The sequence below is a fragment of the Cololabis saira genome, chromosome 4 (assembly GCF_033807715.1).
Source record: "Cololabis saira isolate AMF1-May2022 chromosome 4, fColSai1.1, whole genome shotgun sequence".
NCBI lineage: Eukaryota > Metazoa > Chordata > Actinopteri > Beloniformes > Belonidae > Cololabis > Cololabis saira.
The window spans coordinates 42,669,005-42,695,004 of record NC_084590.1 but is presented as its reverse complement, the minus strand read 5'-3'; the positions used below and the strand labels follow the sequence as shown (position 1 = coordinate 42,695,004).

The window sequence follows — 26,000 nt, the reverse complement described above, 5'->3', positions numbered from 1 at the left end:
GTGTAGTATCTGTTCTTATCAGTTTAATATCTGATATGTCCACTATATGAGGACAACATATTAAGCCGATTTTTGGCAGCGGGAGTTGAAAAAGGAGCTAGCTCCGTTCACTCCAAGCATCGCCCCGGTACTGCAGTGCCGCCGGGAATGGTGCACGCTTCGCTTTCTTTCTCTTGTAAAAAAATAATAAAATAACGCAGTGGCTCAGCAGCTGAGGAGCACCGAGCCTTGCCTCAGGCGGTGTTGTTCCTTGCAGCTTCAGCTTGAAGAAAAAGAAGAGGCGACGTCACAAACGTGTAATACGGCCCTGGTGGTGCCACCGAAGGGGGAGGAGCAAATCTCTGTCCTGCGCCTGAGGCCGGCCAGGCCTTCGATAATAGGACGATGTCAGGCCGAAGAGGCGTGGCCCCGGGGATCCGTAGAGCTCACCAGGAGTACAGTGACGCGGCTCACGTGCCTAGGCTGCCGCTCCTGTGCACTTTTCCGTACTTGCTCGTGTTTCTCTTCATAACGCACAAGTCTTTCGCCTTTTACTAAAGACTTCCGTGGAGAGTAACGTCAATGAGTTGACCATATTTTTTGGGGCTCGGTCTAACGGCCGAGCTTTTTTGAGACTGTGCAAAAGAAAAAGCTGTGACCAAGAGGTCAGTCTGAGTTTGCCCACTGAAATCTCAGGGCAAGCTGATGTTGCTGTCTGTGTCTGGTTCTTCAGTTCTTTCCTTTCCTTTTTGTTATTTCATTTCCACTTCAACCATTTCCTCAGGTGAGCCTGCTACAGGTGCGTGTCAGAGGGCGGAGCTGCAAAGGGAGCCGGCCATCTAGGCGTTTGGGACAAAGGGAACCGACACAAGTGCACGCCGTGCCAGGAAGGTGCTGCGGTCAAGCAACACTTTGGAGTTATCGCTTCTCGGCCTTTTGGCTAAGATCAAGTGTAGTATCTGTTCTTATCAGTTTAATATCTGATATGTCCTCTATATGAGGACAACATATTAAGCCGATTTTTGGCAGCAGGAGTTGAAAAAGGAGCTAGCTCCGTTCACTCCAAGCATCGCCCCGGTACTGCAGTGCCGCCGGGAATGGTGCACGCTTCGCTTTCTTTCTCTTGTAAAAAAATAATAAAATAACGCAGTGGCTCAGCAGGTGAGGAGCACCGAGCCTTGCCTCAGGCGGTGTTGTTCCTTGCAGCTTCAGCTTGAAGAAAAAGAAGAGGCGACGTCACAAACGTGTAATACGGCCCTGGTGGTGCCACCGAAGGGGGAGGAGCAAATCTCTGTCCTGCGCCTGAGGCCGGCCAGGCCTTCGATAATAGGACGATGTCAGGCCGAAGAGGCGTGGCCCCGGGGATCCGTAGAGCTCACCAGGAGTACAGTGGCTCACGTGCCTAGGCTGCCGCTCCCGTGCACTTTTCCGTACTTGCTCGTGTTTCTCTTCATAACGCACAAGTCTTTCGCCTTTTACTAAAGACTTCCGTGGAGAGTAACGTCAATGAGTTGACCATATTTTTGGGGGCTCGGTCTAACGGCCGAGCTTTTTTGAGACTGTGCAAAAGAAAAAGCTGTGACCAAGAGGTCAGTCTGAGTTTGCCCACTGAAATCTCAGGGCAAGCTGATGTTGCTGTCTGTGTCTTGTTCTTCAGTTCTTTCCTTTCCTTTTTGTTATTTCATTTCCACTTCAACCATTTCCTCAGGTGAGCCTGCTACAGGTGCGTGTCAGAGGGCGGAGCTGCAAAGGGAGCCGGCCATCTAGGCGTTTGGGACAAAGGGAACCGACACAAGTGCACGCCGTGCCAGGAAGGTGCTGCGGTCAAGCAACACTTTGGAGTTATCGCTTCTCGGCCTTTTGGCTAAGATCAAGTGTAGTATCTGTTCTTATCAGTTTAATATCTGATATGTCCTCTATATGAGGACAACATATTAAGCCGATTTTTGGCGGCGGGAGTTGAAAAAGGAGCTAGCTCCGTTCACTCCAAGCATCGCCCCGGTACTGCAGTGCCGCCGGGAATGGTGCACGCTTCGCTTTCTTTCTCTTGTAAAAAAATAATAAAATAACGCAGTGGCTCAGCAGGTGAGGAGCACCGAGCCTTGCCTCAGGCGGTGTTGTTCCTTGCAGCTTCAGCTTGAAGAAAAAGAAGAGGCGACGTCACAAACGTGTAATACGGCCCTGGTGGTGCCACCGAAGGGGGAGGAGCAAATCTCTGTCCTGCGCCTGAGGCCGGCCAGGCCTTCGATAATAGGACGATGTCAGGCCGAAGAGGCGTGGCCCCGGGGATCCGTAGAGCTCACCAGGAGTACAGTGACGCGGCTCACGTGCCTAGGCTGCCGCTCCTGTGCACTTTTCCGTACTTGCTCGTGTTTCTCTTCATAACGCACAAGTCTTTCGCCTTTTACTAAAGACTTCCGTGGAGAGTAACGTCAATGAGTTGACCATATTTTTTGGGGCTCGGTCTAACGGCCGAGCTTTTTTGAGACTGTGCAAAAGAAAAAGCTGTGACCAAGAGGTCAGTCTGAGTTTGCCCACTGAAATCTCAGGGCAAGCTGATGTTGCTGTCTGTGTCTTGTTCTTCAGTTCTTTCCTTTCCTTTTTGTTATTTCATTTCCACTTCAACCATTTCCTCAGGTGAGCCTGCTACAGGTGCGTGTCAGAGGGCGGAGCTGCAAAGGGAGCCAGCCATCTAGGCGTTTGGGACAAAGGGAACCGACACAAGTGCACGCCGTGCCAGGAAGGTGCTGCGGTCAAGCAACACTTTGGAGTTATCGCTTCTCGGCCTTTTGGCTAAGACTGCGATCGCCTCCTGCTGTTAGTGGGAATCCTTGCCTGTTGTGGCATTGGTTCCTTCTTTCTTTGGGGAGACTATTCTCTTTTTTTTTCCTTATGTGAAGTGCTTCAACTGAGTATAGTTGCTAGATCTTCACAGCCAGGAAATCATTGTCGTGATGTAAGGTAAGTGTTGTTCCTTCACTTATTGTATATTTTATTGTCTATTTGTTTTAGTATTACGGTTTTAGGGCTTTTATTGCTTTTTAAAGGTTTTAGTTCTTTTGAGCCTTTTCACAGGTGGTGCCTCCACCATGTCGGCTAGCCATGCCGGCATGCGGAGGCACCACAGTGTCCGATTCAACCTTAAGGTTGTGGATGGAAAGCTCCTGGAGATGTCGAGGTTAGACTTCTCCAGGAGACTTGTCCAGAAAGCCTTGGGTTTTAGCCCGGAACAGTTAAATTGCATTTTGACCCTACCCTTTAACAAAGGCTTTGACCTTAGTTTCCGTACTGCCATGCTACTAAAAGAGTTTTGGACACGCTTTGAAAATGTGAAACCCCAGTTTGATGCATTTGAAGTTGAGAAACTGACTGACAATACCTTGAAAACGGTTATTGTCAGAATGTTCAATGAAACTGTCAATGCAGATGACATTTGTTTATGGTTGGGGAGATATTGCACTGTTAAAAGCCAGGCTATCAAAGTGAGAGATGAAGATGGCATTTGGAACTGTGCCTGGAGGGTCCCCATCCAACAATGGCAAGACCCCCAGGGCTTTCAAGGCCTGAAACATCTGCCATCAGTGATAGTTCTGGGTAACAACAGGGGCTATATTCACTATCAGGGTCAGCCCAAGCTTTGCCGCAAGTGTGGCGAGCATGGGCATCTTGCAGAAGCGTGTAAGCAGGTAGTATGTGGGAAATGCAGAGAAATTGGGCACACCTTTGAGGAGTGCACCAATGGCAGAAAGTGCAATCTTTGTGGGGAGACAAACCACCTCTTCAGAGATTGCCCAAAATCTTTTGCCAACAAACTGAAAGCTGCGAAGGGAAAGGACGCAGAAAAGGACAAACAAAACGGACGAGAGGAACCGGTAATTGAGCTAATTGAAGAAGCTGGGCAGGAAAATTCAAATCTCCCGCCAAATCCTGTGATTGGAGGAGAGGGATCAGGTGAGGCGGGAGCAGGGGAGGGGCCTGCAACACTCACACCAATGGAGAGTTCCGAGGAAGATGATGTGATGCAGGCAGAGGGCGGAGCTAGTTCAGAATGTGGAGAAGTCCAACCACAGGATGATAGCGATGATGCCTCCCTCCCCGGGGCCCAGCAAACCAAGAGGCCTGCATCAGAATTGTCCTCTGATTCGCCAATTGTTTCAGAGAAGAGGGGAAAAGCTGGGATATCCTCAGACAATTCATTTGTGGAGGAACCCAGAGTTTTCCCCCCCAATTCCCCAAATGAGGTCTCCTTTTTAACATTAGCTCTGCAATCAACCCCTAGGGACACAAAACTTAACTGTACCTTACAGCAGAGGCCAACGCCCAGAGTCCGAGTGGGGAATCGAGCTCGACCTCTGCACTTCTCACCCATAGAAGTGAAGGAGGAGCTCAATTCACATGAAATTGGATAACGATTCCTCTTACGTTTTTTTATAATGTGTTAAATGACAGTTTTAGTCTTTTAAAACTTCATACCTGTTGCCTTTTTTTAAAAAAAAACCATACTCATGACTCTCATTTTCACAATCAAGTTTAGAAATGGAAATCGAGAGTTAGAACCCAGAGTGTTACATATTTTATCTAACCACCGCTGTCTGACCTCGTTTGTGCAGGAGCGGAAACCAGTGTGTCCAGTGCGGCGGCTCACATTTGGTGAGTCCTCCACAGTTTGGCGCAATGTGGACCGTTCCGCCCTCCCAAACAGACTCCGGGACCTGTCATCGATGATGGCTCATGAGATCCTCCCGGTCAGGTCGTCATGCACTCCCGAGGAATGTCGGCGATCTCCATCTGCCCCCGACAAGGTTGTAGCGCACCTGAGTCGGTGAGGCACCTGTTCTGGGAGTGCAGCGCTGCCGTAGACCAGTGGGCAATGGCCGGCTCCTTGTAATTCCCGTACTTACCAGCAAGGGAGGTCCTAACAGCACAGCTAGTGCTGTATGGGGTGAGCCAGAGGGTTAACCTGAAAGGAAAATACTTTGCCAAGCAGTGGCTCGCCCTGACCGCCATCAAAGACGCTATGTGGACCTCCAGGAACTTGCTGGTAAGAAAGCACAAGCAGATACCCCCGTGGCTGTACTCCAGATGGCCGCAGCAATGGTCCAACTGGCCGGTGCTGCAGGCGGTAGGCCTAGGATACAGCCACAAAGAAGCATCGCCTCTGTGCCCATTCGGACGAAGGAGCCGGAGCAACACACAGAAAGGTCAAAGCAGCAACGGCCTGGCTCTCCGGGCGAGGCTGGTGGGAAGGAGCAGCAGGGGGGGATCCCCTCTGAGCACTGTGACAGGAACCGAGAGAGCTACTGTTTGGGGCGGCGGAATGAGTCATCCTTGGTAGGGACTCACCCCGCTTCTGTACAACGAGGGAATTGGACACATTTTATTTAATGCACTCCTTTTTACTGAACATGGACATTGAACGCAGTCACTCACACTGGAACATAAGCCTTTTACACAAGGAAATGTTGATTTTTTTATCCTTTTTACCATTTACAATTGTTTGAAAAACAGGTTTTAAGGTCACTAATTTATTAAATTGTTGCATGTAATAGTGATATGTAAGTTGTAAAATTGTAATGTTAATATTGGAAGCTTATGTTGTGATGATCCAATGATCCAGTATCAATAAATCTTTTCGAAAGAAAAAAATCTGTTCTTATCAGTTTAATATCTGATATGTCCTCTATATGAGGACAACATATTAAGCCGATTTTTGGCAGCGGGAGTTGAAAAAGGAGCTAGCTCCGTTCACTCCAAGCATCGCCCCGGTACTGCAGTGCCACCGGGAATGGTGCACGCTTCGCTTTCTTTCTCTTGTAAAAAAATAATAAAATAACGCAGTGGCTCAGCAGCTGAGGAGCACCGAGCCTTGCCTCAGGCGGTGTTGTTCCTTGCAGCTTCAGCTTGAAGAAAAAGAAGAGGCGACGTCGCAAACGTGTAATACGGCCCTGGTGGTGCCACCGAAGGGGGAGGAGCAAATCTCTGTCCTGCGCCTGAGGCCGGCCAGGCTTTCGATAATAGGACGATGTCAGGCCGAAGAGGCGTGGCCCCGGGGATCCGTAGAGCTCACCAGGAGTACAGTGACGCGGCTCACGTGCCTAGGCTGCCGCTCCCGTGCACTTTTCCGTACTTGCTCGTGTTTCTCTTCATAACGCACAAGTCTTTCGCCTTTTACTAAAGACTTCCGTGGAGAGTAACATCAATGAGTTGACCATATTTTTGGGGGCTCGGTCTAACGGCCAAGCTTTTTTGAGACTGTGCAAAAGAAAAAGCCGTGACCGAGAGGTCAGTCTGAGTTTGCCCACTGAAATCTCAGGGCAAGCTGATGTTGCTGTCTGTGTCTTGTTCTTCAGTTCTTTCCTTTCCTTTTTGTTATTTCATTTCCACTTCAACCATTTCCTCAGGTGAGCCTGCTACAGGTGCGTGTCAGAGGGCGGAGCTGCAAAGGGAGCCGGCCATCTAGGCGTTTGGGACAAAGGGAACCGACACAAGTGCACGCCGTGCCAGGAAGGTGCTGCGGTCAAGCAACACTTTGGAGTTATCGCTTCTCGGCCTTTTGGCTAAGATCAAGTTTAGTATCTGTTCTTATCAGTTTAATATCTGATATGTCCTCTATATGAGGACAACATATTAAGCCGATTTTTGGCAGCGGGAGTTGAAAAAGGAGCTAGCTCCGTTCACTCCAAGCATCGCCCCGGTACTGCAGTGCCGCCGGGAATGGTGCATGCTTCGCTTTCTTTCTCTTGTAAAAAAATAATAAAATAACGCAGTGGCTCAGCAGCTGAGGAGCACCGAGCCTTGCCTCAGGCGGTGTTGTTCCTTGCAGCTTCAGCTTGAAGAAAAAGAAGAGGCGACGTCGCAAACGTGTAATACGGCCCTGGTGGTGCCACCGAAGGGGGAGGAGCAAATCTCTGTCCTGCGCCTGAGGCCGGCCAGGCCTTCGATAATAGGACGATGTCAGGCCGAAGAGGCGTGGCCCCGGGGATCCGTAGAGCTCACCAGGAGTACAGTGACGCGGCTCACGTGCCTAGGCTGCCGCTCCCGTGCACTTTTCCGTACTTGCTCGTGTTTCTCTTCATAACGCACAAGTCTTTCGCCTTTTACTAAAGACTTCCGTGGAGAGTAACGTCAATGAGTTGACCATATTTTTGGGGGCTCGGTCTAACGGCCGAGCTTTTTTGAGACTGTGCAAAAGAAAAAGCCGTGACCGAGAGGTCAGTCTGAGTTTGCCCACTGAAATCTCAGGGCAAGCTGATGTTGCTGTCTGTGTCTTGTTCTTCAGTTCTTTCCTTTCCTTTTTGTTATTTCATTTCCACTTCAACCATTTCCTCAGGTGAGCCTGCTACAGGTGCGTGTCAGAGGGCGGAGCTGCAAAGGGAGCCGGCCATCTAGGCGTTTGGGACAAAGGGAACCGACACAAGTGCACGCCGTGCCAGGAAGGTGCTGCGGTCAAGCAACACTTTGGAGTTATCGCTTCTCGGCCTTTTGGCTAAGATCAAGTGTAGTATCTGTTCTTATCAGTTTAATATCTGATATGTCCTCTATATGAGGACAACATATTAAGCCGATTTTTGGCAGCGGGAGTTGAAAAAGGAGCTAGCTCCGTTCACTCCAAGCATCGCCCCGGTACTGCAGTGCTGCCGGGAATGGTGCACGCTTCGCTTTCTTTCTCTTGTAAAAAAATAATAAAATAACGCAGTGGCTCAGCAGCTGAGGAGCACCGAGCCTTGCCTCAGGCGGTGTTGTTCCTTGCAGCTTCAGCTTGAAGAAAAAGAAGAGGCGACGTCGCAAACGTGTAATACGGCCCTGGTGGTGCCACCGAAGGGGGAGGAGCAAATCTCTGTCCTGCGCCTGAGGCCGGCCAGGCCTTCGATAATAGGACGATGTCAGGCCGAAGAGGCGTGGCCCCGGGGATCCGTAGAGCTCACCAGGAATACAGTGACGCGGCTCACGTGCCTAGGCTGCCGCTCCCGTGCACTTTTCCGTACTTGCTCGTGTTTCTCGTCATAACGCACAAGTCTTTCGCCTTTTACTAAAGACTTCCGTGGAGAGTAACGTCAATGAGTTGACCATATTTTTGGGGGCTCGGTCTAACGGCCGAGCTTTTTTGAGACTGTGCAAAAGAAAAAGCCGTGACCGAGAGGTCAGTCTGAGTTTGCCCACTGAAATCTCAGGGCAAGCTGATGTTGCTGTCTGTGTCTTGTTCTTCAGTTCTTTCCTTTCCTTTTTGTTATTTCATTTCCACTTCAACCATTTCCTCAGGTGAGCCTGCTACAGGTGCGTGTCAGAGGGCGGAGCTGCAAAGGGAGCCGGCCATCTAGGCGTTTGGGACAAAGGGAACCGACACAAGTGCACGCCGTGCCAGGAAGGTGCTGCGGTCAAGCAACACTTTGGAGTTATCGCTTCTCGGCCTTTTGGCTAAGATCAAGTTTAGTATCTGATATGTCCTCTATATGAGGACAACATATTAAGCCGATTTTTGGCAGCGGGAGTTGAAAAAGGAGCTAGCTCCGTTCACTCCAAGCATCGCCCCGGTACTGCAGTGCCGCCGGGAATGGTGCACGCTTCGCTTTCTTTCTCTTGTAAAAAAATAATAAAATAACGCAGTGGCTCAGCAGCTGAGGAGCACCGAGCCTTGCCTCAGGCGGTGTTGTTCCTTGCAGCTTCAGCTTGAAGAAAAAGAAGAGGCGACGTCGCAAACGTGTAATACGGCCCTGGTGGTGCCACCGAAGGGGGAGGAGCAAATCTCTGTCCGGCGCCTGAGGCCGGCCAGGCCTTCGATAATAGGACGATGTCAGGCCGAAGAGGCGTGGCCCCGGGGATCCGTAGAGCTCACCAGGAGTACAGTGACGCGGCTCACGTGCCTAGGCTGCCGCTCCCGTGCTCTTTTCCATACTTGCTCGTGTTTCTCTTCATAACGCACAAGTCTTTCGCCTTTTACTAAAGACTTCCGTGGAGAGTAACGTCAATGAGTTGACCATATTTTTTGGGGGCTCGGTCTAACGGCCGAGCTTTTTTGAGACTGTACAAAAGAAAAAGCTGTGACCAAGAGGTCAGTCTGAGTTTGCCCACTGAAATCTCAGGGCAAGCTGATGTTGCTGTCTGTGTCTTGTTCTTCAGTTCTTTCCTTTCCTTTTTGTTATTTCATTTCCACTTCAACCATTTCCTCAGGTGAACCTGCTACAGGTGCGTGTCAGAGGGCGGAGCTGCAAAGGGAGCCGGCCATCTAGGCGTTTGGGACAAAGGGAACCGACACAAGTGCACGCCGTGCCAGGAAGGTGCTGCGGTCAAGCAACACTTTGGAGTTATCGCTTCTCGGCCTTTTGGCTAAGATCAAGTGTAGTATCTGTTCTTATCAGTTTAATATCTGATATGTCCTCTATATGAGGACAACATATTAAGCCGATTTTTGGCAGCGGGAGTTGAAAAAGGAGCTAGCTCCGTTCACTCCAAGCATCGCCCCGGTACTGCAGTGCCGCCGGGAATGGTGCACGCTTCGCTTTCTTTCTCTTGTAAAAAAATAATAAAATAACGCAGTGGCTCAGCAGCTGAGGAGCACCGAGCCTTGCCTCAGGCGGTGTTGTTCCTTGCAGCTTCAGCTTGAAGAAAAAGAAGAGGCGACGTCACAAACGTGTAATACGGCCCTGGTGGTGCCACCGAAGGGGGAGGAGCAAATCTCTGTCCTGCGCCTGAGGCCGGCCAGGCCTTCGATAATAGGACGATGTCAGGCCGAAGAGGCGTGGCTCCGGGGATCCGTAGAGCTCACCAGGAGTACAGGTGCCTAGGCTGCCGCTCCCGTGCACTTTTCCGTACTTGCTCGTGTTTCTCTTCATAACGCACAAGTCTTTCGCCTTTTACTAAAGACTTCCGTGGAGAGTAACGTCAATGAGTTGACCATATTTTTGGGGGCTCGGTCTAACGGCCGAGCTTTTTTGAGACTGTGCAAAAGAAAAAGCTGTGTTTATCCAGTTTATCAGTCTGAGTTTCCCCACTGAAATCTCAGGGCAAGCTGATGTTGCTGTCTGTGTCTTGTTCTTCAGTTATTTCCTTTCCTTTTTGTTTTGCCAGGGGTTTGACAAAAATGATAAGAAAAGAGGTTTTAGTTTTAGGCAAGGCAAGGCAAGGCAAGGCAAGGCAAGGCAAGGCAAGGCAAGGCAAGGCAAGGCAAGGCAAGGCAAGGCAAGTTTATTTGTATAGCACAAGTCAACACAAGGTCATTCAAAGTGCTTTACATCAACATTAAAAGTGGAAAGACACAATTAAACAGTAAATAACAAATCATATTTAATTTAAGAGTACGCTTAAATAACAAACAAAATGGAATAAAACGATAAGAAAAGAGGTTATAGATGGCGTCCTGACACCGTCAGTGAGTTTGGTGTGTGTGGTATGGACCACCCAAACCCAGATTTGTACAACTCATACTTACCTGGCAGGGGAGATACCATGATCAAGAAGGTGGTTCACCCAAGGCTAAGCCATTGCACTTCGGCTGTGCTGACCTTTGTGAATTCCCCAAATGTGGGAATCTCTACTGCATAATTTGTGGTAGTGGGGGACTGCGTTCGCGCTCTCCCCTGATCAAATGTTGAATAGAAAATAACTCATCAATAAATATCATGTCTGTTATCAATGACAATTGGCAGCTAGGAGACTCCACAATTCAAAAGTCATCTGCAAAGAAATAATGGAAAATGAAAGAAATGTCTTCAAGGTTTTGTTTATCCAGTGAATTGACTGTAAAGTTATTTTCCATTTAACTTCTCCAATTTTACATGTCTTTTTTAAAATTCAAAATGGCTGAAATTCGACGTTTACTGTTCACATATTGAAAAGAGAGGCTACAGCCAGATGAGCCTCACCATGGATTGCACAGCCACTCGGCTAACTGTGCTGGCAGTGAGACCGTATTGTAACTATTAAAGTGTTCAAACACTTTTGCTGTATGAACTGAATTGACATAGTTTATTTAATATACAGCTTTTCTCCACTGTAAGTGTTTCTTGAGTCGGAAAGCGGCTGCAGAGAGGCGGACAGTGAGGCACGTAGTTCTCCTGCCTCACGGTAGGGGCAATCGTGATCCCAACATCGGAGTTTATACATTCACTGTTTTAGGCAAGGCAAGGCAAGGCAAGGCAAGGCAAGGCAAGTTTATTTGTATAGCACAATTCAACACAAGGTCATTCAAAGTGCTTTACATCAACATTAAAAGTGGAAAGACACAATTAAACAGTAAATAACAAATCATATTTAATTTAAGAGTACGCTTAAATAACAAATAAAATGGAATAAAACGATAAGAAAAGAGGTTATAGATGGCGTCCTGACACCGTCAGTGAGTTTGGTGTGTGTGGTAAGGACCACCCAAGCCCAGATTTGTACAACTCATACTTACCTGGCAGGGGAGATACCATGATCAAGAAGGTGGTTCACCCAAGGCGAGGCTAAGCCATTGCACTTCGGCTGTGCTGACCTTTGCGAGCGGGCCTCAACGCGTACAAAGTGCAAAATCGCATGTAGACTGTAGGACAAATAAGGCATATTATTGGGTAAAAGATTTGTCAATCAAATCCACGGAGGGGGAGGCGTGGGAAAATATGGGCATGCTGTACTATTGGTCAATTAGCTGTCAAAAGCTGCCAGGCCATGTGGTGAAGTGTTGTGGCAGGGTGAATCTTGGGAAATGTACAAAATACGACTTAAATGATCGTTTTTATACAAGTGTTTTGTCTAATTGGGAGTGTTGGATATTGAATCGTGGTTTATTTATTGCATTGCTGTCCATTGATCGCTTCATTTGAGTGATTTTTTTTTTTTCCCACACCCGCCAGCTTGTACTTGGTATTTTTTATATATAAAAAAAGAAAAGGTGGTCAAAAAAAGACATGGGACTAATTGGTGTGGCTATTTTTAGAAACATGTGGATGTGAATGTAAACAAAACCTCTAAAGCTCTTTTTTTTTGTCTTTCCATAGGTCGACTCGCTGGTTTGTGGCCTACATGGTGATGGAGACATTGCTTATGGATGAAATGACACACCGTTACCTCTGAAACATTTTCTATTAAGTCATTAAACTTTATTTCTTCACACATGCTGTTCATGTGTTTATTATTATAAATTATGGTATATCATGAATGATTATTGTTACATCCCTGTAAATTTACTATTTCTAGATTACTATTTACTATTTCTATCTAATATTTACTATTTACTATTTCTATCTAATATTTACTATTTACTATTTTTGCCTATCTACTATTTATGAATATCTGGTACTGGGGTACAGAGGTTTAGTTGAACGAATATATTCCCTGTTGGAGGTGGCCACTACTAATTCACCTGTCAGCTCAGGTCCACTGGTGTGGGAGGAGTTGGAGCTGCTGCAGGTCTGATGGAGAGCGACGCCCACCAGAGGCGTCGCTCTCCCCAACAAAACTGCTGCTGGAGCAGTGCGCTTTGTCAGTCGTCTCACACCACCCATGTGTGAAGACGTGCTGAGTTATATGTAAAAGCCTAATTTGTGAGGATTGGTTTAGAGTAGTTAGTTTAGTATAGTTAATATTATAGTAATCTTGTTTTGGTTAAAGGTTAGGTTTAGTTAGTGGATTTATTATTTTAAGGTTAGGGTCCAGTTCTTTACGCTTATTTCTTCGGTTTACGTTGGAGTTATTTTCTTTATATAAACTTTAGTTCTTGGGTATAATTTGTAAACTGTTTTCCATGCTGTTGTAAATAATCACTTGTACATTTCAACTTGAACAAAAGAACCATTGGTCAAATTAAAACATATTTTTACTTGCAAAACCTGCCTATCATTTACCTATTCTGTGATCCCTAGTAAACGGAGTACGTAATAATTATAATTACTGGTAGATTACATTATAATGAATAGATTGAATATAGAAGAAATGACACAACACACTGCTACTGCGATTCAAGGCACTTAAATGGCTGAAGTGCATTTATTCAAGTGCATTCTCATTTAGTAAACATTTTTCATGACAAGACATTTTCAATTAAGTGTGTGTGAGAGGGAGAGAGAGAGTGAGTGAGTGAGTGTGTGTGAGGGAGAGAGAGAGGGGCTCCATGAGGCCGTCAGCCATGGACTTGAGCTTGTCCAGGGACTCCTCGCACGTCATCACCGACATGAGGATCTGGCTCTTCTCATTGGCCACGTTGGTGCATGTAGCCCAGTAATCCCCTAATAATAAGAGAAGGGCCCTGAGTTCTTTAACTCTTTTAATACAACCAATAATAGTTAGGTAATTTTTACTGTGCTTTTACCTTTTAACTATTTTAGGTGTCTTGAGTTTTTTACTCGCTGCAAATAAACTAATTATTCCTAAGATTTCACTCTTTTGAACCTCTGTAATTTTCTATCTTACATGCAAACACATTAAACAGATGAAATAACCAAAAAATCACACTGGAATCAGTGGTAAGAAAAATAATCTCAATTATTTACTGAAAAAACAGTTCAAATAAATAACTGCAGATAAATCTGCGTCAAAGGAAATATAGGTTTGTCTCACAAAACCTTCAACTGGTATTCAACTATACCAGGTAAACAAAACACAATCAGTATGTAAACAAAAACACAATCAGTGGGCCCACACTCACACTAGCCGGCAGATACTACCTAAAAGTCCCTTTAGTTGCAGGCCTGATGCGACGCTTGGGTACGGTGAAGCCAAAAACTGTACGGCCGTTTCACTCAAACTGAGCAGAAATAAATAAAGATGGTACCTTATTCCCACAGTGAAGTCAGTTTGGGGTTAGGAAATCTCTCAAACCAGCAGGCGAGGGTGTGGTGGTCCTTGGTAAGGGTGATGGCAGCCAGGATCGTCCTCAACAGCGGGCACGAGCAGTCAGAAACACTCCAGACCATCTCCGGGTAGCTCACAGCACAGTCGGTAACCTCCGGGGATCTCTCCTTCTTCTTCTTCTTCTTCAAATCTCCTCTTCGGAAAACATGAATTACAGCCTTGTTAGTAAGCTGAGTTAGCTGTACTGTGACTAAAAGTTCATTCACTTAGCTAGTGATGCTAACAAACAATGCGGCGGCTAGCGGCGGCTAGCGGCTAATGCTAATGCGCCCAATACATACCATGAAAACCTGTTCAAACACATTTCGGGAAGAAATGTCTCCAGCCTCTCACAGAAGATATGCAGATAATGTCCCGGCACAGACAAGTCGGACAGACTGTCTCAAAACACCAACTACATGCTTAAATACACTTTTACAAACTTTTATAAACTCCTAAAGACTCTGTTTCATCGTGACTCCGTAGTCAAGCTACACACTGGCACATCAGCTCCGACTTCCGGTTAAACACACCACTTCCTGTTACGGCCACTGCCTTCAAAATAAAATACCATTAATCAAATAAAATAATCATACATTCACATTCAGCGTACTACACAGTACTTTTTAACATATTTATATCATTGCACCCTTTTTTAAACTTCTCATAAACATTTTAACCGTATTTATGATATATCTTTTTATAAACTGACTTTTAACCTTATTTATTGTACTTAAATTATTTTAAACATCAGCTTTATTAAATGACCAGGTTACATCCTCCCCCTTCTAATTGTCTGATGTCCTCAACAGACTTAATGAACCATTTATCAACTCACGTGGGGAATGTATTTCAACTAGCTGGCTCTAGCCTTTGCCAATCCTTATGGTAACCCCTCTGTGTACTATGGTAAGAGGTTGGTCTCTAGCCTTTCCTGGCTCATCGTAAACAAGTTTCACCACCGGTTTTATTGCTCTTTTAGGCCTAGCTTGTGGTGGGGTCACACTTCGGTTAGGACGGCTAGGCTGTTGTCTATCTTCGTCGCTTGAAACAGACTCAGGCTCTGAATCAGTCTCAGGAGCACTATCCGGATCATCATCTTCTTGAGGAGGGTTCTCTCCCTCAGAGACACTGTCATCAGACAGAATTCCAGGTCCTCTCTGTTCTGGCATGTCGGTATTTGTCTCATCCTTTCTTTGCATTATTCTCTCCAGATATGTTCTGTATGGCCGAAGAGGGTAGTCATACTCGAGGTCTGAAGACTCTGTTGACGTTCCACACTCCATTTGCACTGAGTGGTCGGTTGTGTCTCTCTTACGCCTCTCGTGCACATGTGCTTGAGGTTTCGGCCTGCTTCGTACATCGGTATTATCCAGCACTGGGATTCGCACAAACTCTCCTATTGGCAAGAGATTATCTCTGTGCAAGGTTTTCAGCTTGCCTTTGCCACTCTGCGGTTTTAACTTATAAACAGGTAAGTTTGGCATCTTCTCCACTACAACATAGGGAACATCACACCAGCGGTTTTCAAGCTTATGCTTCCCTTTGAGTCCCAAATTTTTCAGCAACACTCGGTCACCTGGCTCTAGGTTCTGAAACCCTAGTCTCTTGTCATACGCCTTCTTGTTGCGCAGATGAGTTTTGTTGGAAGCTTCAACAGCCATTTGGTAGGCCTGCTGCAGGTCTTTCTTTAGTCTTGTGACATAAGAGGAGTGCTGACTTTCTCCTTTTCCATCTGGGCGGGTCCCAAAACACACATCCACTGGGATTCGAGCTTCTCTCCCGAACATAAGGAAATATGGAGAGTACCCGGTAGAGTCACATTTTGTACTGTTGTACGCATGTACAAGATGTACCACATACTGGCTCCATTGTCTCTTTTTCTCTTGGTTCAGGGTGCCCAGCATGGACATTAAAGTCCGATTAAATCGTTCAGGCTGAGGGTCACCTTGCGGGTGATAAGGGGTAGTACGTGACTTTCGTATTCCCAGTATCTTCAGCAGTTCCTTGATGAGCCGTGACTCAAAGTCTCTCCCTTGATCGGAATGGATTCGTGCTGGTAAGCCATAATGGATGAAATACTTCTCCACTAATATCTTGGCAACAGTAATGGCCTTTTGGTTCTTGGCTGGAAAAGCTTGTGCATACCTTGTAAAATGGTCAGTAACAACTAGCACATTACTTATTCCTCTTGAATCAGGCTCCATGGAGAGAAAATCGATGCACACCAGGTCCATCGGTCCGGTGCTTACTATTTGGTGTAAAGGGGCAGCTCTTTGGCAAGGAGTCTTCCTCAGAACGCACTCTCCGCAGTTTCTGACATGTTGGTCCACATCGTTAGCCATCTTGGACCAGAAGAATCGGGTTCTGATCATATCCGTGGTCCTTTCTACTCCTAAATGACCTAAGTCATCGTGCATAGCCTTTAGTACTACTGCCTTGAACTCAGCAGGTAGCACAAGCTGGTGAGTTTTCTCTCCTGCATGACTTGTACTCACACGGTGGAGTAACCCGTTTTTCATGAGCAACTTTCCCTTTTCTCTTTTCATATGCAGCATCTCTGGATTTGACTTTATGTCGTCTGGCCAACGACCACACTTTAGGGCCTGGATCGTTGGTCCTATCAGGGGATCTTGTCCTTGAGCTGTCCTCAGTTCCAGCACAGACATTTTTCCCAAGGTGTTAAGCTGCATGCGTGTGGGAAAAGCGTACACATCTGGAATACAGTCAGGAGGAGCTCCAAGCTGTTCTGCGTATCTAGGCGAGTCTCCTGCAGAGCCAAGGACTCCGACTCTCTGGCATATAGATTTAACTCCAGCCTGGGAGATGCTCCGCCACTCAGTCTCCTCTTCTTGTGGCTCCATTCTTGACAACAAATCAGCATCAATATTGTTCCTGCCAGGTCGGTAGATAATGTCAAAGTCATACACTGACAGATCCGACAGCCAACGATGTCCCGTAGCGTTAAGCTTCGCTGTGGTAAGGACATACGTTAAAGGATTGTTGTCTGTGCGTACTGTAAAGCGGGCTCCATATAAATAGTCGTGGAATTTTTCTACAAGTGCCCACTTTAGAGAGAGGAACTCCAACTGATGAATGGGATAGTTCTTTTCTGAAGAGCTTAGTTTTCGACTAGCGAATGCGACTGGCCTCAGTCCCTCTGCGTGTTCTTGATAAAGAACACTGCCAAGTCCAGACAGGCTGGCATCCACGTGCACTACATATGGTTTGCCGGGGTCGGCAAACGCCAGAACTGGGGCATTGGTGAGGCAATGTTTTATCTTCTCAAATGCCTCAGTACACTCTTGGTCCCACCGGGCTCCAAATGGGTCTCGTTCATCAAAGTAGACATCACTCTGTCCCTTTTTGGGTTTCCTCCCACGCTGGGTGGGGGCGTATCCTTTAGTGAGGTCAGTCAGGGAACGGACGATAGATGAGTAGTTGTGGATAAAACGCCGATAATATCCACAAAACCCCAAAAAAGATCGCAAGGTCTTAAGGTTGATGGGTTTGGGCCATGTAGTGACGGCTTCAATCTTCGCAGGATCGGCTGCGACACCCTCTGCCGACACTATGTGACCCACATACTTGACCTCTGTTTGGCAGAACTGGCATTTGTCAAGTGAGACTTTGAGTCCTACTTCCTTAAGCCTGTCCAAAACCTTCAACAGTCTCTCCTCATGCTCCTCCAGGGTCTTTCCAAAAATGATCAGATCATCCAGATAGACGAGAACTTGGAGCAAGTTCATGTCTCCTACTGCTTTTTCCATCAGTCGTTGGAAAGTCGCGGGTGCCCCGGTGATGCCCTGTGGCATTCGCTCGAACTGGTAGAACCCTAAAGGGCAGATGAAAGCAGTCTTCTCCTTGTCCTCTTCACTCATGGCTATCTGATAGTAACCGCTCCTTAGGTCCAAGACAGAAAACCACTGACTACCTGAGAGGCAGTCCAGAGCCTCATCGATGCGTGGTGTTGTATATTGGTCAGGAATAGTGCGGCTATTGAGTGTACGGTAGTCGATGCACATCCGTATCGCTCCATTCTTCTTCCTGACAATTACTATGGGAGACGCATATGGACTTTTGGACTCCTTGATGATGCCTGCGGCTAACAACTTCTGGATGTGGCGCCGCACATCATCAATATCTGCGGGAGCAATGCGTCTGGAGCGTTCGCGAAACGGTCGTGGGTCTGACAGACGAATAGTGTGATCCACCCCTTTTGCGAGTCCCACATCCAGTTCATGTAGCGAGAAGACATCTGCTCTTTCACACAATTTCTGACGAAGTCTTGTTTTCCACTCTTCAGGAACGGGTGACTCACCAAAGTTGATGAAGCTGGCATCAAATGCCTCAGAGTCTGACTGCTGCTTTGGAACTGTCGTCACGACATCTGCAATACACAGGCGACCCAGAACAGTACCAACTGGTATAGTGGCATCTTTGAATGACTCGTTCTGGACAAGAACTATGAACTGGTTAGTGTCCACTGCATTGCTTGGTATCACTAGTGGCTGTAACAGCACACCTGCAGGAAGAGGGTTGATGGGAGAGGCTTCAACCATTAAGATTTCATTGGGAAGTGGCTGCTTTAATGTGGCTTTGCAGATGACTTTACAGCTGCTTCCTGCAGTGAGCAGCAGGGAACCAGGACCCTCCCACGTCACACACCCTACTTCATCATCATCTTCCTCCCTCAGCAACTCAGAAGTGCTCTTGTCTCCTTCTTTTTCAGGGCCAGTGCTGTGTATCACCAGGGTGTTGGCCACGGGCAAATCAGATGCATCGTCGCGCAGTTGAGCCAACCGTTTGGAGAGACTGGTGTTAGCGTTGGTCCCTACAATCACAGGTGTCTGGTCTGGACCGGGTGGGTCAGGACAAATCAACGCTAGAACTGACAAGGTGGTTGGTGTTCCTGCCACCTTCTTCGGAAACTCCATATCGACCACCACATAGCCGCGGTAGGGGTAACTAGAAGCACTCAAACCCCAAATGGCAAGCTGGCTCACAGGATAAATAGGGGTATCTGCCAGATATCTCTCGTACCAGGATTCAAAGATTATGGTCACCCTTGAACCGCTGTCCAGTAGTGCATCACACAGGTGCCCGTTCACTTTCAGTGGCTCTACCGATGGCGGCCCAATTAAGCCATTTGGTATTCCCAAAGGCTCAAGCATGCTCATGGCACTCTTTCTGACTGTGCAAGCGGTTTCCTCTGGTGCAGCTTCAGTAGGCTGGGGGTTGCTGGTTTTCGCTTTCTTTAGGGCTTGGATAAGTTTCTGGATCACTTTGTTTTGATTTTCAGGATTGTTGCATCTTCCTGCAATGTGTCCACTTTCACCACAGCGGTAGCAGATATAGTCTCCAGAACCAGCTGTAAATCGGTTGGAAGTGTTTACTGCCATTACAGTTGGTGGCGTGTCAACCTGACGTGTAAACTTGGAGTTCACCTTTTGTTGTAGCTGTTTTACTTGTTGCTTCAGAGCTACTACTTCAGGTTCCAGACTAGTCTGAGTATTAGCAGGTAGTTTTTCAGGTCTTTCATCAGCGGCTTGCGGATGTGTGGTGAGTGCTGCAAACATGGATTTTACTTCCTTAAGTTCAGCCCTCAATGTTTGTATCTCTGACTTTTTGTTTTCAGTCTGAAGCTTAGCGTGGACTGTGCGCACTGACTGATTGAGCTTTGCTCTGGAAGCTTCATACTCCTCCTCTGCGCGAATTTCACACAGGAGTTCAAGGAAGGTTGGAGGGTTGGCCCTCCTTTCTCTCAGTCGAAGTTGAATTAACATCAGGTCAGCATTTATTGCACCTTTGAGTAGTTGTTCAACCCGGGCTCTGTCCATACTGCTGGCTGGGAGACCACCTCTTTGTACGACTTTGGACAGGCAGCGCTCCAACCGCCTCAAGAACTCAGACAACTTTTCTCCAGGCTGCTGCTGCTGTAGTCTGAAAGCGAAATACAAGTCATCTCCTGACTCTGCTAGGCCAAATGCACTTTCAAGAGCTTCTAAGCACTTTCCTGGTGTAACGTCAGGATCAGACAAACGCACAGCTCTTATCACCTCCAGGGCTGGTCCCTTTAAGCTCTCCATTATTCTCCTCCGTTTATCTTTTGGGAGACCATCACTCTCTTCGACCATCAGGTAGGCTTGCTCCAACCAATGATCAAATTGCTCTTCCCCTGCTGGAGTGGGTGTGATGCCTGAAAATATTCGCAGTCGGCGATATCCTCCACCCTCACCAGCTGGTTTGGTTGTTTTGTCCAACAGGTCACCGACTGCTCGAAGGATGGACTCTGTAGACGAGGGGGCTGGCTGAGTCCCAGTGAATAACGCCTGCACATCATCCATAGACTTCCCTTCAGTCTGAAGCAGAGCACTCAGTTTAGTCGTAAAGTCATCCTCAGCTTCCGAACTTTCAGCTACAATGAAGATTGGCCATGTGGGAACTCCTCCTGCTGGTAGCACCTCCCTTGGGACACTTGGATCAGTCACCTTTTCTCTGCATTCACACAGCACTAGTACTCCACTTGGCGCATCACTCATCATTCTTCCTCTTACTCGTACACGTCCAAGACACTTTATAGTCTGTAATGCATCTTCTATTTGCACAATCTCTGTGTTTTCTGGGACAACTGTCAGTAAGGCATGGCTCTCATCTAGTGCCTCTCCTCGACACCAGTTCTTTAGTTTGTTTATGAGCATTGAATGACTCTGCATGGCTCCTGTATTCTGTTAAATACTGCTAGGGTCACTATCTTGTTTATTTACACAATGTAATTTACTTAATTGTATGAATCTACAAACTCAAGACACCATTTATCCCAGCGGTGCCTCCATTTATGTAGCCCAGTAATCCCCTAATAATAAGAGAAGGGCCCTGAGTTCTTTAACTCTTTTAATACAACCAATAATAGTTAGGTAATTTTTACTGTGCTTTTACCTTTTAACTATTTTAGGTGTCTTGAGTTTTTTACTCGCTGCAAATAAACTAATTATTCCTAAGATTTCACTCTTTTGAACCTCTGTAATTTTCTATCTTACATGCAAACACATTAAACAGATGAAATAACCAAAAAATCACACTGGAATCAGTGGTAAGAAAAATAATCTCAATTATTTACTGAAAAAACAGTTCAAATAAATAACTGCAGATAAATCTGCGTCAAAGGAAATATAGGTTTGTCTCACAAAACCTTCAACTGGTATTCAACTATACCAGGTAAACAAAACACAATCAGTATGTAAACAAAAACACAATCAGTGGGCCCACACTCACACTAGCCGGCAGATACTACCTAAAAGTCCCTTTAGTTGCAGGCCTGATGCGACGCTTGGGTACGGTGAAGCCAAAAACTGTACGGCCGTTTCACTCAAACTGAGCAGAAATAAATAAAGATGGTACCTTATTCCCACAGTGAAGTCAGTTTGGGGTTAGGAAATCTCTCAAACCAGCAGGCGAGGGTGTGGTGGTCCTTGGTAAGGGTGATGGCAGCCAGGATCGTCCTCAACAGCGGGCACGAGCAGTCAGAAACACTCCAGACCATCTCCGGGTAGCTCACAGCACAGTCGGTAACCTCCGGGGATCTCTCCTTCTTCTTCTTCTTCTTCAAATCTCCTCTTCGGAAAACATGAATTACAGCCTTGTTAGTAAGCTGAGTTAGCTGTACTGTGACTAAAAGTTCATTCACTTAGCTAGTGATGCTAACAAACAATGCGGCGGCTAGCGGCGGCTAGCGGCTAATGCTAATGCGCCCAATACATACCATGAAAACCTGTTCAAACACATTTCGGGAAGAAATGTCTCCAGCATCTCACAGAAGATATACAGATAATGTCCCGGCACAGACAAGTCGGACAGACTGTCTCAAAACACCAACTACATGCTTAAATACACTTTTACAAACTTTTATAAACTCCTAAAGACTCTGTTTCGTCGTGACTCCGTAGTCAAGCTACACACTGGCACATCAGCTCCAACTTCCGGTTAAACACACCACTTCCTGTTACGGCCACTGCCTTCAAAATAAAATACCATTAATCAAATAAAATAATCTTAGGCCGTTTTCGAATTCGCATACTGTACTACAAGTATACACTGATTTGGCCAAAGTGTAGTAAGTAGTATGCTGTATGTGAACAGAAGGAAATCTGCAGTGTGCGAAAAATACCCGGATGTTGTACTGATCTGGAAAAAAATCCGCAGCATGCTTCAGACAGCCTACCTCGCTTACAATATCCCAGAATGCAATGCGGCCTCGGCCGGGCAGCGATTTTTTCTTTTTTTTCCTCAAAGCTTTATTGAGAAAACAGCTGCAACCGGACAGTGATGTGATGTGAAGGCAGAAAGGACTAGTTACACCGTGGAGAGGGAGAAGGAGGAATATAAATGTAAGTAACTTTAATATATAACCTTTTTAATTCAATTTAGTGTAAGGACAACGATTAAAAATTGTGGGTTTTTAATAGTATGTTAGGTTTTTGTTAGTTATCTTAGCTAAGTTATCCGTAAATAAAAGTGAACTAAGTGTTATGACAACGTTATATATCGGTAGTTCGTTGTCTTTTCATGAAATAACTACTTTTCATTGCTGTGTTTTGACAGAGAATTTGTCCAGGAGCTGAAATAAATAGATGCAGAGAGAGCGACTCGACAGAGAGGAGAACTTGTTAATAATAAAATAAAATTAACTTCAATAGACTGATATGTTCATTTCAATACATTTATTAAAATCCATTTCCATCCCTTATGTCATTTCATCAATGAATGTGGTTTTACTGCTATTTCAACATTTAAGATAAGATAATCCTTTATTAGTCCCGCATCGGGGAAATTTGCAAAATATAGCCCGACTGGAATCGAACCCCGATTCGCTGTACGAAAGTCGCTAATCAACCCATTGAGCTATAAGATATACACCTCTGATCTGTCTGTGGTATTTATATATCCATCTAGTAACAACACGAAGCTTCACTTCATATTCAGACAAACTAACGTGACAGCTACAACTGTTAGATTTAATCTATTAAACCAACATTTATTTCCTAAATGATTTATTTTAGCCGGCGACAATTCTCCACAGGGCAGGTTTCTCCCCGGGACGAGGCCGTGGGTTGACCCGGCGATCGCGTCTGTTCTCCGGCCGTGAGCTGCTGATGCGGCCGGACCGGCGGCTCTTTTGATCCCCGAAACATCGGATCAAATTTCTACGCCTTACTTTTACGCCTGAATGTTAAAAGATGTTAAAACGTAATAAAGTGGCATATTAACAGCGCTACAGCTGGAATTACAACAGCTTCTAGTCCAGTGTTTCTCAATCCTGGTCCTCCTGCATGTTTTAGATGTTTCCCTGCTTCAGCGCACCGTGATAAAAGTACGTGTGTCATCAACAGAGTTGTGCAGACCTTGGTGACAGCTAATTAGGACCTTTAATTAGAATCAGGTGTGTTGGTGCAGGGAAACATCTAAAACATGCAGGACAGGGAACACGAGGACCAGGATTGAGAAACACTCTAGTCTGCTTTTAAATCTCATCTTTCGCTGACGTTTTGGTGCGAGATGCATTCTGGGATACACTGTAGCACACTGCTGTGTGAACGGTCTGCTGGAGCAGCGTACTGAATCCTTCATTCAGTAGGCAGTATTCAGTGCATACTTTGCAGTATGTAGCATATAGTGCGGTAGTGTCTGAATTCGAAAACGACCATACATTCACATTCAGCGTACTACACAGTACTTTTTAACATATTTATATCATTGCACCCTTTTTTAAACTTCTCATAAACATTTTAACCGTATTTATGATATATCTTTTTATAAACTGACTTTTAACCTTATTTATTGTACTTAAATTATTTTAAACATCAGCTTTATTAAATGACCAGGTTACATGCACCACGCCGCCGTGCCCTTGCCTTCCCCAGACAGCTTCCTGCAGATCTGATGACACACAAAAAAAAGAGGGGGTGTGTGAATATGTGTACATTTCTATATATTGCACAAGTGTAGTTGTTTAGTGTTGATATGTAGCTATTGTTGTTATTATTACTGCTGTTATTATTGTGTATTTTGTGTGCACTGTTACTTAAAGTGAATGGATGAGCACTGATATTCACCTTGTAGGTGGAGTCGTATTTGAGGACTCTCCCAAACACCGACATGATCTGAGTGCGGTAGTCCTCGATGTTTTCCGCCTCGGATATCAGGTACGCCTTCCTCAGCAGCGGGGGTTGGGGCAGTTTTCTCCTCTGTGGAGGCTTTTGAAAATTGCCACTGAGCACTCCTGAAATTGAGAGGAGAGACAGAGAGAAATTAGTGAGCGCGTAAGACAAAATGGCAGCATCTAGTGGTTAATTAAAGACAGCAGGAGGCACAATACTCACAATACTTTTTTAAAATGATGTTTCTATTTTTAACATCTTAAATAAATGTGTTTAACATTATTTTTGGTTGACACAAGACTGGGGGTGATGGTTAAGTGTAATATGTCTTGTGCATTGCATTTTTTTTTAAATTGTAGATGAAGATGAGACCTGACTTACTTGTGACCTTCGCCAGGTATTAAAATTGTATAACAAGTGTAATACAACCAAACAGTACAAAAGCCCTCATCATTGTGACCAATGAATGTGGTTTTACTGCTATTTCAACATTTAGAGTAATCACCAGAAAAATAACTTATTTGACAATTTTCACCTGGTTTAAGTAAATTTTCACTTGAAATAAGTAGAAAAATCTGCCAGTGGGACAAGATTTTTTTTGCTTGTAATAAGAAGATCAATCTTGTCCCACTGGTCCCACTGGCAGATTTTTCTACTTATTTTAAGTGAAAATCTACTTGAAACTGGTGAAAATTGTTGTTTTTTCCAGTGATGAGTCTTGTTTTAAGTGTAATAAGATTTTTTACTAAAATGAGACATTTTAACTAGAAATAAGACAAATATTCTTGTTAAGATTGTGAGTTTTTGCAGTGATCCATGTTACTTATCCTGTGAAGGACAGAGTCATATTGATAAGTTCAGAAAAGTGTTTTTTATTGTTGTGTTTTGATGTATTTGATGTAAGCCCAGTGGATATTTAAAGCTTACAGAAGGCTGCATTTAACTGCTGCTATGTCATTCCTGCAGTATTTCTGCAGGTGTTTTGGTCACTGCTATTATTTGTAATATATTATATTATTTGTAATCAGCACAAATTATCTGTCCCCATATGATAAAATCCACCATCCCCCCTGATTGTATTTTACAACTCCAGTACTGGGTAACATTACCGTCAACGGCGCTTGGCGTCATTTGTATGACAGAAAATTAATGTGTACACATTATTATCGTTAGACTTTGTGAGAAATAACACCCACAGAAAGGATATATTAAAAGCGATTGAATGATATCTTACCTCAGCTGAAGTTTTCGGTGTTCCTTTGAAGTGCTACGGCAGACTCCCTGATAAAATCCACTGTTGGCGAAGCTGGTGCTCAACGTAATTACTAGGGTATTGGCTTTTAATGCCGGGGAAAACGTAACGATAGGCAAAAAAGTGTGACAAGTCTCAAATCGCTGTAAAAGTTTGGTCCTCTCGTCTCGTTTGTAATGTCCGCTTGATCCGCCGTCTGAGCACCTATCTGCCACGCCCTCCGATTTTCTGATTGGCCGAGCTGTTTCTGCCGTCGTTGCTATGCCGGCTGTAGACAGTCGGCCGCGCCCATTGGTCAGAAAAATCTACATTATGTAGACAATGTGATTTTTTGATTGGATAATCAACGCCCTCCGATTTTCTGATTGCCCGAGCTGTTTCTGCCGTCGTTGCTATGCCGGCTGTAGACAGTCGGCCGCGCCCATTGGTCAGAAAAATCTACATTATGTAGACAATGCGATTTTCTGATTGGATAATAGTCTACATGTCTACATGCGCCTTTGCACTTTACTCGTTCGTACGTCTGCGAGCTCCCCAAATGTGGGAATCTCGACTGCATAATTTGTGGTAGTGGGGGACTGCGTTCGCGCTCTCCCCTGATCAAATGTTGAATAGAAAATAACTCATCAATAAATATCATGTCTGTTATCAATGACAATTGGCAGCTAGGAGACTCCACAATTCAAAAGTCATCTGCAAAGAAATAATGGAAAATGAAAGAAATGTCTTCAAGGTTTTATTTATCCAGTGAATTGACTGTAAAGTTATTTTCCATTTAACTTCTCCAATTTTACATGTCTTTTTTAAAA

The 26,000-nt window shown here is 45.5% G+C and overlaps 1 long non-coding RNA gene, 14 other non-coding genes and 4 pseudogenes across 15 annotated transcripts; 18 read left to right on the top strand and 1 right to left on the bottom strand.

Moving 5' to 3' along the window:
* On the top strand, positions 1-161 carry LOC133442676 (U2 spliceosomal RNA; annotated as a pseudogene).
* A 328-nt stretch (positions 162-489) lies between these two features.
* LOC133442693 (U5 spliceosomal RNA) lies at positions 490-604 on the top strand. The gene has a single exon (XR_009782619.1). It is a non-coding gene; the product is annotated as a U5 spliceosomal RNA (small nuclear RNA).
* A 295-nt stretch (positions 605-899) lies between these two features.
* Positions 900-1,090, top strand: LOC133442657 (U2 spliceosomal RNA). Its single transcript, XR_009782599.1, has one exon. It is a non-coding gene; the product is annotated as a U2 spliceosomal RNA (small nuclear RNA).
* A 323-nt stretch (positions 1,091-1,413) lies between these two features.
* Positions 1,414-1,529, top strand: LOC133442702 (U5 spliceosomal RNA). Its single transcript, XR_009782628.1, has one exon. It is a non-coding gene; the product is annotated as a U5 spliceosomal RNA (small nuclear RNA).
* Positions 1,530-1,823: 294 nt separating this feature from the next.
* LOC133442661 (U2 spliceosomal RNA) lies at positions 1,824-2,014 on the top strand. The gene has a single exon (XR_009782603.1). It is a non-coding gene; the product is annotated as a U2 spliceosomal RNA (small nuclear RNA).
* A 328-nt stretch (positions 2,015-2,342) lies between these two features.
* LOC133442692 (U5 spliceosomal RNA) lies at positions 2,343-2,457 on the top strand. Its single transcript, XR_009782618.1, has one exon. It is a non-coding gene; the product is annotated as a U5 spliceosomal RNA (small nuclear RNA).
* A 3,146-nt stretch (positions 2,458-5,603) lies between these two features.
* Positions 5,604-5,778, top strand: LOC133442674 (U2 spliceosomal RNA; annotated as a pseudogene).
* A 328-nt stretch (positions 5,779-6,106) lies between these two features.
* On the top strand, positions 6,107-6,222 carry LOC133442711 (U5 spliceosomal RNA). Its single transcript, XR_009782637.1, has one exon. It is a non-coding gene; the product is annotated as a U5 spliceosomal RNA (small nuclear RNA).
* A 294-nt stretch (positions 6,223-6,516) lies between these two features.
* On the top strand, positions 6,517-6,707 carry LOC133442665 (U2 spliceosomal RNA). Its single transcript, XR_009782606.1, has one exon. It is a non-coding gene; the product is annotated as a U2 spliceosomal RNA (small nuclear RNA).
* Positions 6,708-7,035: 328 nt separating this feature from the next.
* On the top strand, positions 7,036-7,151 carry LOC133442701 (U5 spliceosomal RNA). The gene has a single exon (XR_009782627.1). It is a non-coding gene; the product is annotated as a U5 spliceosomal RNA (small nuclear RNA).
* A 294-nt stretch (positions 7,152-7,445) lies between these two features.
* Positions 7,446-7,636, top strand: LOC133442660 (U2 spliceosomal RNA). The gene has a single exon (XR_009782602.1). It is a non-coding gene; the product is annotated as a U2 spliceosomal RNA (small nuclear RNA).
* A 328-nt stretch (positions 7,637-7,964) lies between these two features.
* On the top strand, positions 7,965-8,080 carry LOC133442713 (U5 spliceosomal RNA). The gene has a single exon (XR_009782639.1). It is a non-coding gene; the product is annotated as a U5 spliceosomal RNA (small nuclear RNA).
* Positions 8,081-8,374: 294 nt separating this feature from the next.
* LOC133442668 (U2 spliceosomal RNA) lies at positions 8,375-8,544 on the top strand (annotated as a pseudogene).
* A 328-nt stretch (positions 8,545-8,872) lies between these two features.
* Positions 8,873-8,989, top strand: LOC133442694 (U5 spliceosomal RNA). The gene has a single exon (XR_009782620.1). It is a non-coding gene; the product is annotated as a U5 spliceosomal RNA (small nuclear RNA).
* Positions 8,990-9,283: 294 nt separating this feature from the next.
* On the top strand, positions 9,284-9,474 carry LOC133442659 (U2 spliceosomal RNA). The gene has a single exon (XR_009782601.1). It is a non-coding gene; the product is annotated as a U2 spliceosomal RNA (small nuclear RNA).
* Positions 9,475-9,789: 315 nt separating this feature from the next.
* LOC133442700 (U5 spliceosomal RNA) lies at positions 9,790-9,905 on the top strand. Its single transcript, XR_009782626.1, has one exon. It is a non-coding gene; the product is annotated as a U5 spliceosomal RNA (small nuclear RNA).
* A 492-nt stretch (positions 9,906-10,397) lies between these two features.
* LOC133442634 (U1 spliceosomal RNA) lies at positions 10,398-10,556 on the top strand. Its single transcript, XR_009782578.1, has one exon. It is a non-coding gene; the product is annotated as a U1 spliceosomal RNA (small nuclear RNA).
* Positions 10,557-11,363: 807 nt separating this feature from the next.
* Positions 11,364-11,506, top strand: LOC133442636 (U1 spliceosomal RNA; annotated as a pseudogene).
* Positions 11,507-23,669: 12,163 nt separating this feature from the next.
* Positions 23,670-25,396, bottom strand: LOC133442451 (uncharacterized). Its single transcript, XR_009782554.1, has 3 exons — positions 25,174-25,396; positions 23,895-24,061; positions 23,670-23,718 (listed from the first exon to the last, which is right to left on the bottom strand). It is a non-coding gene; the product is annotated as an uncharacterized LOC133442451 (long non-coding RNA).
* Positions 25,397-26,000: the final 604 nt, after the last annotated feature.